At 41.3% G+C, this 10,874-nt stretch overlaps 1 pseudogene; it reads left to right on the plus strand.

Annotated features, from left to right (window-relative positions):
* Positions 1-3,114: 3,114 nt before the first annotated feature.
* Positions 3,115-10,256, plus strand: LOC137846079 (zinc finger CCCH domain-containing protein 11A-like; annotated as a pseudogene).
* The last annotated feature ends 618 nt before the right edge of the window (positions 10,257-10,874 follow it).

The following is a 10,874-nucleotide window of genomic DNA, read 5'->3' on the forward strand; positions in this document are numbered from 1 at the left end:
CAGGCCCAAATCCCAAAAGGGAACCGAAAAACCCCAAATCCCCAAAGGGACCCCAAAACCCCAAATCAGGCCCCAAAACCCAAATGAGACCCCAAAGACCCCAACGAGGAACATAAACCCAAAGGGGAGCCCGACCCCAAAAGGAGACCCCAATTTTTATAAGATCACCCCCAAACTTTATAGGATTGCCCCCAAATTTTCATAGGATTTCCCTCAAACGTTTATGGGATTGTACCCAAAATTTTATAGGATTGTCCCCAAAACTTTATAGGATTTCTCCCATACATTTATAGGATCACCCCCAAACTTTTATAGGATCTTCCCCTAATTTTCATAGGATCGTCCCCAAATTTCCTAATTTCTTCCCCCAAAATTTGTAAGATCACCCCCAAATATTTATAGGATTTCCCCCAAACCTTAAGGGATCATCCTCCAATTTTTGTAAGATCGTTACCGAAATTTTATAGGATTTTCCCCCAAACTTTATAGGATTTTCCCCCAATTCTTATAGGATCGCCCCCAAACTTTTATAGTATTTCCCCCAAAACTTTATAGGATTTCTCCCAAACTTTTATAGGATTTTCCCCAAACCTTTATAGGATCATCCCCCAATTTTTGTAGGATCGCTCCCAAACCTTTATAGGATTTCTCCCAAACTTCATAGAATCATCCCCAAAATTTTATAGGATTTTCCCTAAACTTTTATAGGATCTTCCCCAAACCTTTATAGGATTTCCCCTAAATTTTTATAGGATCTTTTCCAGACCATTTATAGGGTTTCCCCAATATATTATAGGGTCTTCCCCAAACTTTATAGAAGTTTCTCCCAATTCTTATAAGATTGCCCCAAAAACTTGATGGGATCTTCCCCTAAACTTCATAGGATTTCTCCCAAACCTTTACAGAATCATCCCCAAACTTTAATAGGATTTCCCCCTAATTTTTATAAGATCTTCCCCAAATTTTTATAAGATTTTCCCCCAATTTCTGTAGGATCATCCCCCAAACTTTATAGGATTTCCCCAATATTTTATAGGATCTTCCCCAAAACTTCATAATATCTCGCCCAAACTTCGTCAGACTTCCCCCAAACCTCCCCGTGCCATCTTTCCCAAATACCCCTGGATTTTCCCCAAATTTCAGCCCCAAAACTCACCAGTTCTCATACTTGGGGAGGGGCAGCAGTGTCCCGTCTTCCTGCAGCCCCCTGAGCAGCTCTCTTCCCTCCTTCTCGGAGCCGTCGCAGAGCCGCAGGGCCCGGGGCTGGCACAGCCTCGCCCCCTCCTCCACGAAAGCGTGTGCTGGGGGCGGCAGCGCTGCCAGGGCCCCCCCGTGCAGCCCCCGCCTGGCATTTTGGGGTGAAAAAGAGAGGAACTGGGGCAAAGGGAGAAAGGATCGAGCCCCTGGGGGTTGCGCAAGGCCTCGCTGTGGCCTTTGGTCCTTGGGATGGTATTTATCTTCCTTCAGCAAAGGCAAAGCTTATGACACTTGTTGGTGTGTATTTCCAGACCCCCAGCTACTGGCACTGTAGTGCATCTCTAATTCTTTGGTACAAAAGGTTCAAAATCTCTTAATGCAAAAATTTTACCAGCACCTTGGAGAAAAAAAAAAAATAAATCTAAAAATCTTACCAACTTCTATTACAGACCTGCTGAGTGCACCAGAGTTACTCATTTTTATTCAGGCTTTCAGGGGCAACTTCAGTTGGTTTAGCGCTTGGATTGCTATGTTAGCAGATGTCAGTTTAAAAAAAAAGAAAAAGCTTTTGAGGTCCTTTTTAAAATGAGACTGCTTTTTTGGAATTTAGGGCTGCAAGGTATCCTTGGTTTTGCTTTCTTCCCATTCCTTAGACCAGATCCATTCAGATTCTGAACAGTGTTCCCGGTCTGTTCAGGAAAATGGAAGGCAACAAGCAAAATGATGAGCTCCTTGGGCAGTCAAAAGAGCTAAATCTGGAGAGTGTTTTGAGTCAAACTTCCATGCTAAGGAGCACCAGTAATTAGAAGTAGATGCAGAGGAACCTGCATAGCACTGGGTGTGTTTCTGAAGGTGTTAAAGGTCCGAAGTGACGATTCCTATCCATACTAAAGAAGAGAAGGAAACCTTGCACTTAACTACTGTTTTTATTCCCTTTGTCCAGCAGTCAAAAGCAGTAACTAATATGAGAACCCAACTTTTCCTCTCTTTATTTTAGATTTGGGAAAATTCCCTGCCAAAAAAATATTTCCTGGAAAATTCACTAGTGTTTGTGTGAGTAAAAGGTTCCAACCTTTTGTTATTAATTTGTAAGAACTATTTTCATCCACTTTTGTCCAGAAGAGTCAGAAATACTTTGCACAGAAATGTGCAGCGTTTTAATGAAAGGATTCAGAATCACTTTAATTTGAACTTTATCTGGTCTGGTTGCAGGTTTTGTGACATTTAGTGTCTTTAAAAAAAAAAATAATCAAAATTTCTGACTTCATATCAGAAAAAAGACAAAAAAATGCTTGTGGCTAAATAAAATCTGTTGCAGCTCTGCTCATCAAAAAATCATTGGCTGTTAAATTGGACCTAAGTCGTCTTCTCTAACCTTTCATGATCCTGCCGCAGTGGATGATGATGGATATATGGATTAGGGAACAGCACGTGATGGCAAACCTGTGGTATTTGCTACAGCGCAGAAAGAAAAACCCAATTGCTTCCAAAAAATTCAACTAATTCAAAATCCTTGGTATCATGCAGCCATGCCACTGGCAAACTGAGCATTCCCCTGCCTCTCAAAGCTTGCTGTACCCTTGATCTGCTGTCTTCCTGCTGTTAATCGATTGCAACTCTACGTGTCTGATTAGGGCTACGAGTTGTTCTCGATATGGAGATAATACAACCTATACTGTGCACGCTTGTGTGTATAGATATGTTTATCCTGTATGCATGTACATACGTATGCATATTTGTGTGCTGGCCCCCAGATCACTCATGTTACAAAGCATTGGCCTCGAAGGCATACTCATCAAAATCTTTTGTAGAGCCTCCATTTTTTTCTAGTTCCCCCAAAATGAGAGAATTTTTACACGCTCTCTGTGTCAAAAAGGCAAAAATTCTGAGTTTCACTGTCACTCTTGCTAACTTTCCCTCATTCCCTCCTTGTGTGTGTATAAACACAGATGTGTGTATGTGTATGCACATCTGTGGATTTATATGCACTGGTATGTTTTTTGCTGTACAGGTAATAAAGACGGGGAAAGGTTTTTGTGTTTTCTTAATAGGTGAAGAAATCTTGAAGACCAGAGATTGGAACATACTGAATTTTAAATTAAAAAAAAAAAAAAAAAGAAAAAAAGTTAAATTGTCCGGCTGTGGAAGATGGAGCCTCATTTTTGCAGCCACTTTGAATCACGAGTTCATCTCTAAATGCGCTGGGTTTTTTGTTTTTGTTTTGTTTTGTTTTGTTGGTTTTTATTTTTTTGAAGAGCTAACTAACCCCGGCTGCCTCCAGTCTGAGAGAGCATTCAAATGGACTTGCTTCCTCTATTAGTTATAAGCTGTTTAAAAGCGCATCCTATGTTTGAATTGTGGATGAGAAGTTCCCTTGGCAAAGTGAGGAGGAAAATTCTTCCTACCCCTTTATTATTAATTCACAGATTCAGTCTTGGTTTGGCCTACAGGAGAAGTTAACTGGAAGTCTTTGAAGATCGATAACTTTGCTGAGGTTGTCCAGGTAGGTGAAATCGAAGACCCACAGTGCCTGGAACGTGCTGTTTAATGCGTCCTAACTGTGTTCTAGAGAAGTTATTTGTAGCTATAGTTGATTATTGACTTGCATGTATCATCAGGTGTTTTTTTAAGGAGTGACTCCGTTTTCAGGCTTCCAGATGTGCTCCAAGTCATATTATTGAGGATGTGGAAGAGAACACTTGCTGACAAAGCTTCTGGCAGCTTTACAGAACTTTAATATTTAGTTAGTTCATGTAACAGCTGATTTCAAGGCTTTGCTCTCTTCGAGAGACTGATAACTTGATTTGATTAACTGAAGAAAGCTGGAAAAATATTCGTTCCTCATTATTTTTCACTTGTTACTTTCTTTAGGGTTACTTTTAAAAAGAAGATTTCACTGATCACAAGCCAGTAGAAGACTTTCAGCCCAAGCAAGGGTGAAGACAGCTCTCTCCAAGAGCAGAGGAAGTCCCTGTGGAGAGAACCCGAGCTTGTTACCAGAACTCGTCGGCATGTCTAAACAAGGAGACGATTGCTACTTCTATTTCTATTCTACCTGTACCAAGGTATGGCTGGCTTTCCTTTGCTTTGCTTTTTTTTCCCATTTTTTTTCAGGAAGGAGTAGATTAGGAGGAGGAAGCACACTGGTCTTTGGTTAACTTAAGAACCAGATAGATTCTGAATTCAGTTGTAACAACATTAGGCAGCAGCATGGCCATTTTTGAGGCTGTACTCTCTTTTCCTTGTTGGTTTCCTTTTGGTTCCAGGGAGACAAATGTGCCTACCGCCACTGCGAAGCTGCTCTGGGCAATGAGACGGTCTGCAAGCTGTGGCAGGAGGGTCGTTGTTTCAGGAATGTCTGCCGATTCAAACACATGGAAATTGACGTGAGTGCCTAATGATGTGTTCTCAAAATAAATCAATAAAAATATTTTTCAGTGCCGTAGGTGTACTGATTGTGCTTTTGCAGGATAGATTTGTTTGCTTCAAAATCATACTGGTTTCTGTTACCAAGAGACGGGGTGGGAGGAAGCAGAGGAAAATAAAATCAATGCCTTAGGTATGTCTTAGCAAGATATTTTTTTTTTTTTTGAATTAGATGCTGACAGTTTTCTCAACAGATGCAGAATAGCTGTTAAATAGACTGCTAAAACCTGCTGGAGCAGGGGGGTAATAAACAGGCTGTTCTATCCTCATGGGAGCAGGCTTGATAATGAACTATCAGGTCTCTTCTGACCCACAGTCCTTCAGATAATGCTGTTCTAGCTGCCTGGGGTAGGAAGTGGGGAAAGTTAAAGGTGCAGAAGAACTAAGTCTCCAAGAAGTAGTTCTAGACAGGGTTAACCTAGGCAATTTCAGATGTTCTTTTTCCCTCTGAATAATCCTAGTATAATCCTAGGTGTATTAGTTTAAGCCACCCTCAACTGATGTCTGAGAGTGCCTGTCTTCTCAAACTGAATGATGACAAATCTAAATGTGCATAGTGGTTACAGCTTATGGAAACTTTGTGAATATGCCCAGAAATACTACACTTAACTGAGAAACTGACCTTTGGAATGATGTTTGAGCACTGTGTTGTGACAGCTGTCATGATCTGGAGCTGTGCATCTCTTTGCAAGCCTCAGGTGCATGTTATCACGAGCTTTTCTTTCTTTCTGTCTTCAGAAAAAGCGCAGTGAGATTCCTTGCTACTGCGAGAACCAGCCGGGAGGCTGTCAGAAAGCCAACTGTGCTTTTCATCATGCAAAGGGACGTTACATCGATGGACAATTCTTACCACCAAGCAAGAGTGAGTTTAGGTCCTTTTTCTGTAAGCGCTGAAGAATTATTTTTGAGCATTACTTAGTGGGTGCCAATCCTGTAGGGGGCATCAGGTAACTGTTCATTTGTGAGTGCAGGAAAAGGTCTGCAGTCATAGGTGTACTGCACCGAGTGTACTGCTGGTGTTTGTTTTCTGCTTTCGTGCTCAGCTTCTCTTTGCTTTGTGTGATGTTTGCCTTGCAGTTTGCTTCTTGTTGTTTCATCTTTTGCTGGGTGGTAGGGAGATGTGTTGTTGTTCGAAGGGAAGTCATTGTTCACGGTGTAAGCAGTGATGGGATGGGCAAAAGGAGATGCTGAACTCATTGTCTGTGCGGGTTATCTGCCTTTCCTACCATCTCTTTGCATTGTGGTCAAAGTTTTAAACTGCCATATTACCGATAATCCTCGTCTTCCTCTAGCTACACTGCCAAGTCCGCCTGAGTCTGCGGACGATGATTTGAAAGTGGCTCAGATGTCACTGCAGCAAAACAAACTTTCTGTCCAGTCAAATCCCTCTCCACAGCTAAGGGGGTGATGAAAGTGGAAAACTCTGAAAATGTCCCAAGCCCTACACACCCTCCAGTTGTAATCAATGCTGCAGATGATGATGAAGATGATGATGGTGAGCATGTTTTGGTTCTTGGAAGGAATTTGTGCTGTAAACGATTGTGTAAATCTTTGGTTCTTGAAGGAATTTGTGCTGTAAATGAATGTGTTAAATCTTTGGTTCTTGAAGGAATCTGTGCTGTAAATGAATGTAGAAATCACAGATGACCTGAGGTCTGACTAGCGATAGGGCAGGCAGTCTGGCCAGGTCACTGATGGCTTTGTCTGGCAGTCAGTGGACAGAACCTGAAACGTTGGAGGAAAGCTTAGAACCACTCCTGGCTTTAGCTGGTCTTTTGTGTAAAGTTCTATGTGAAACTAGGAAGGAAATTTCTTTTTTCTGTCTGAAGAGCAATGTGTTGTGTAGTAGTTAAAGCTGCAGAGAGAATCTAGAGTCCTAGATGTTTTGTCCTAGTGTATTCTACTTAGGAGTTCATCAGGTCAGCGTAGCTGTTTAAAAACAAACAAACAAAAACAAAACATCAACAAAGTTTTTTATATGAACCATGGGCTGAAGTGTCACTGCATGAGCTACGTAATCATGAACAATCTGGTCTATGCATAACTGAACAGATTTTACCCCTTCAGACCAACTTTCTGAGGAAGGAGAAGAAACTAAAACTCCCGTCCAGCAACCAGCTGTGGAAGGCAAAAATGGATTACGGGTGATTTCCACTCGGAAAGGCAGTTCTCCTACTACTAAACAAGGTATTCCAGCACCTTAGTAGGTGCTGGAATCAGAATACTAAATCAGAAGAACTTGACAGTTAACTCAAAAGCAGTGTGGTGTAAAAACACAACAAAATGTAGGGGTGCTGAATGGACTCAGTTATTTCCATGATCACATTTCTGCCATTAATACCATCATGTGCCCATTGGGTCAGAAAAGTGAACTCCTTTTCTTTACTTTTGGAGAACAAAACAGGGCCACAGCATGGAGTTTAAATGGCTGCACGTGCAGCCTTTCAACCACTGTTGATAAGCCATATCTAACGATAGAGGGATCTAATATCGTGTAAATGGATTAAAATTAAAACTACATTTTTAACCCTGAAGGATGAAAGGAGGGGCAAAATGCCATTGGTTCTATGGCTCTTTCACTTGTGAAGAGTGTTGACAGGCTTTATTCTAAATACTTCAGGAAGTTCCTGAGCGCTAAGAAGCCTGAGGACCTGTTGTCCTCAGTGAGTGCCTCTAAGCCTGTCTCATTAACTGTTTCCTGTTTTCAGAGGGCAATCTGAATTTTGGAATAAAAACACTTGAGGAAATCAAATCGCAGAAGATGAAGGAAAAAAATAAGAGACATGGTGGTGAGTTAATATTCCCTACTTTCTTATCCTGTTCACGGCAGATGATGGTGACTGGGAGCTGCTTGAGGGACAGACTTCCATTTTTAGCTGGGGGCATAAAGCAACCTGATTCTCAGCCAGCTGGTATTCTAAATGGGAGTTCAAAGGGCAACCAGAGGCAAATTAGTCACCTCTCTTATTTACATGCTCTGCTTGCTGTATTTTTGACAGTAACAAATAATTTAAAGTTTTTTGTTCTTTGTGATAGTTTTTTATGTTGGGTAAACTTCCTTATGTTTTGGTTGCTCTGAACAGAAGGTTCTTCAAGATCTTCTCTTCGTCCCGTTGATTCTATGATTTTTCCTGCTCCAGAAAAGGAAAATGTCCGGACAGTGGTGAGAACTGTGACACTGTCTTCCAAGAAAGGTAATAATGAATGCTTTTGTTTTGATTTCATTACTCCTAAACTGGAGGGTTAAGCAATAATTAAAACAATTCACCCATGTTAGCCTTCTGGTGCTGCCTTCTGTTCAAAACGTGTTTTTATGCTTAAAGTCCCTGGTTGTACTGGAAAGATTTGGTGCTCAGGTTAAGTGCAGTGGCAGGAGAAAAAAAAAAATGTCAGTATGCAAATAGGGGGGTAACTGAAAAACAGAAGAGTAACGAGAAGAAAGAGCTGTAGAAAACAGTGCTATATAAGAAGCAATTTCTGAAGCATTAAAGAGGCTGACAGTGGCAGGTGTGGACACAGTATGACCGGAGTTTGTGTATAAATTGTTTAGAGCTGTGCAAATGCCTTTTAAAGGGAAAAAAGTGTGGAAGTACTTTTACTCGTAGATGTTCACCTTAGAAAGGAATATTTCTCAGCATTTGTACCTAATAATATTCTGCTTGCTTATGCAGCTTTGTTCTGCACAAAGTATAGCTGTCAAGCAGACTCAGATTCACTCTCTACTATCTCAGCTGGAATTTGAAGCAAGAATTGAGACTATTAATATTTTTTTTTCTATGTTAATTATAGTTAAGATATGAGTTTATGTGGTTTAGCTGTCAAAACAGTGTCTGACTGGGGTTTTTTGGACATGGGCTAACAGGATAATATTTCTGTTGGCTACTGGTTTCTGTGAAATAGAAAAAAAAATTCCCTTTTGTTTTAGGGGATGAACCTGTGGTTCGACTAGATCTTGCTGACAGACAAGGAAAACGGAAAACCTCCGTGGGTAAGAACTTGTTATGAGCTGTTACGTAGGTGCTGCCTTCTATATATGACTGCATTAAAGAGTATTTTTGATGTATGAAAGGAAAATACATTGCAGTGGAGATCTGTGTTGACTGCAGAAATGGCAAAAAAAAAAATAAAATAATAACAATTTAGCAGCTGAAAGGCAATTCTATGAAAATATGCTTGAAAAATAGAAGCTTATTGTTGACTGTTCTCAAACCTTCCTGCAAAGTTCTTACAATATTCCTTGTTTTCTCTGAAGATGATGTAAGTACCCTTCTAGTGAAGCGCAGCCTTGCTGAAAGGCTGGGGAAGAAGGTAGAGGCTCCGGGAAATGCTGACAAAGCACCCAAGAGAGATACAGGTACTAAACGGGCATCTGGATTGGATTCCTGGGTTTTGTATTTAGTCTTTCTGTTTGTCCTTTTCCAGTGATGTTTCTTTTTGCATGTTGGCTGAGGTCGTAATCACTGGGATTCAAAGTTCCCTTTCCTGTCTTGTTTTGCAATGTGAACCTGAAGTTGACATTATGCAGCCTCCCTAATTCATTCTTTTTCTGTTTTGCAGTTCAAGTTCCCAAGTCTCTGAAGGACAGGCTGGGATTACCTCCTAAACAGACCAGTACTGAGAGAGGTAACAGCTAGATATTAAATATACTTTCTCCTCCTTCCTTTCCATGAACTTGGACTGCTTTCATCCATCCCTAAAAACTAATTGAAATGAAAACAAAGAACTGACACCTCTTGCTTGAGTGCTGAAGCTCTTCTGACAGCCACTATCAGAAATCTGGCTCTAGGTGTGTGTTTATTTTCTACTTGTGCCTTGTCAAGGTTTTTATCTACTTCTGTGAACCGTTATATACAATTAGAATAGAACCACTGCCAGGAGCAGGAATTTGAAATGCAGTCTGAAAAAGTAATAAAGTAAAGCAGCATTTCTGTGTAGCAGTTCTCTCTGGATAGGGCTGTTCTTCAAAATACAGGTGGCTCAGAGGAGGAGGAGAATGTTGTTCTAAGGATATTGTTCTAAGATGCGTTATTGGGAACACTCAAGATTAGTTTTCCTTAGTGCTCTGACAAATTTTGGAGACTTAAAATATTGCTGGACTCTCTTTAAATGTTGATGCTTCTCCTCATTTCTTGATGATGACAGGGAAGGCTGCTAAGCCGATGGGAGAGATCCATGTGAAAACACTGGAGGAAATCCGTCGTGAGAAAGCTCTTCAGAGACGCGAAACTCAAGCCAAAGCCAAGGCTGAAGGGCATGGTAAAACTGAAGATTCCAGCACAGGGGCAAGACCTGCTCATGCAGGTCGCATCAAAACTTTCTCTGAAGCCTTGTCTGAAAAAAAGAATAATCGCTTGGTAGAAGAGAAGAAAAAAGCAGGAGAATCCCATACCAAGAGCAAAATTCAGGGTGAGTCCAAGAAGGAGCTCGCTCTGTCCGGGCCCAGCAAAGGGCAGGCGAAGGAGCCGGCAGGAAAAGTCAAGCCAGAAGGAGAAGTGCGTGTTAAAACCTTGGAAGAAATAAAGCGTGAGAAAGCTCTGCGGATGCAGCAGAGTGAAGGAAATGTGCCAGCTCCCTCAGCACAACCCGGACCTGCCCCAGCAGAGCAGAAATCTTTATGGAGCACAAAAAACTGACAGGTAATAAGATGCTTTAATGCCTGCCCCAGTGAGGTGCTTCCCATATTGAGCAAGTTCAGTTTGCTCAGGATCTGCTTCATGGATAAATGCTGAATGGATTGCACATTGTAGCCTTTCTCTCTCTCTTTCATGGGACAAAAGGAAATAAATGCACAAAGGAAACAAGTACCCAGCTTTCTTTATTTCTGCCATTGACAAAACTTTTTTTTGTCTTTTTTTAAAGCACCTGAAAAAGAAGAAAAGAAGGCAGTGGAATTGAACTGGCCTTTTCCTAAACTTTCCTCTGTACCTGATGCACAGGTGAGTCCTCTGTGAAGACACACATACATTCGTACAGTTTCTGATAATTCTGACAAGTTTTGTTACTCACCGTGTGCCACCCTCTTGAGTGTGTTCATACCCTTCAGCACCTGGTAGGAGCTGCAGTGCAGTCTAAATCCTATGGCCAGCAGCATTTCCAGACAACTCTGTAATCCTCAAACTTGGAACCAGTCTGTTTATACCACAGCAACAAAGGAACCCTGTTAGCACCAGCTGAAATCTACACAGTTAACGTGGAGGGAATTCTTTTTGTTCTTACTGACTTGATCTGTCAGACATGAAGGATTTAATACA

Source organism: Anas acuta, chromosome 30, assembly GCF_963932015.1.
Source record: "Anas acuta chromosome 30, bAnaAcu1.1, whole genome shotgun sequence".
NCBI lineage: Eukaryota > Metazoa > Chordata > Aves > Anseriformes > Anatidae > Anas > Anas acuta.